Raw genomic sequence first — 648 nt, forward strand, 5'->3', positions numbered from 1 at the left:
CGCCCAAAATGGTGCACATTCTGGCGTTTAACGCCCAAAGCTCTACCCTTTTGGGCGTTAAACGCCCAGCCAGGCACCCTGGCTGGCGTTTAAACACCAGTTTTCCTTCTTCACTGGGCGTTTTGAACGCCTATCTTTTTCTGTGTAATTCCTCTGCTGAATGTTCTGAATCTTCAATTCCCTGTATTATTGACTTGAAAAGACACAAATTAAAAATTTTTTGGATTTTTAATAATGAGGAATAATCAAGATGAAACTAAGATCAAAGAAACAATGCATGCAAGACACCAAACTTAGAAGTTTGTATACTATTGACACTAACAAGTTGAGAATGCATATGAGAAACAACAAAACACACAAAACAAAAGAATTTAAAGATCAAAGCAATGAAATCATCAAGAACAAATTGAAGATCAATGAAGACACATGATTGAATTCAAAGAATGCATGCAATTGACACCAAACTTAAAATGAGACACTAGACTCAAACAAGAAATATTTTTGGTTTTTATGATTTTGTAATTTTTTTGGATTTTTCGAAAATTTTGTGGAAAAAGAAAATAAAGAGGATCAAAACTTTTAATAAGAATTCCAGGAATCATGCAATGTTAGTCTAAAGCTGTAGTCTAAAAAGATTAGACATGGCTA

This window comes from Arachis duranensis, chromosome 2 (assembly GCF_000817695.3).
Source record: "Arachis duranensis cultivar V14167 chromosome 2, aradu.V14167.gnm2.J7QH, whole genome shotgun sequence".
Classification (NCBI taxonomy): Eukaryota; Viridiplantae; Streptophyta; class Magnoliopsida; order Fabales; family Fabaceae; genus Arachis; species Arachis duranensis.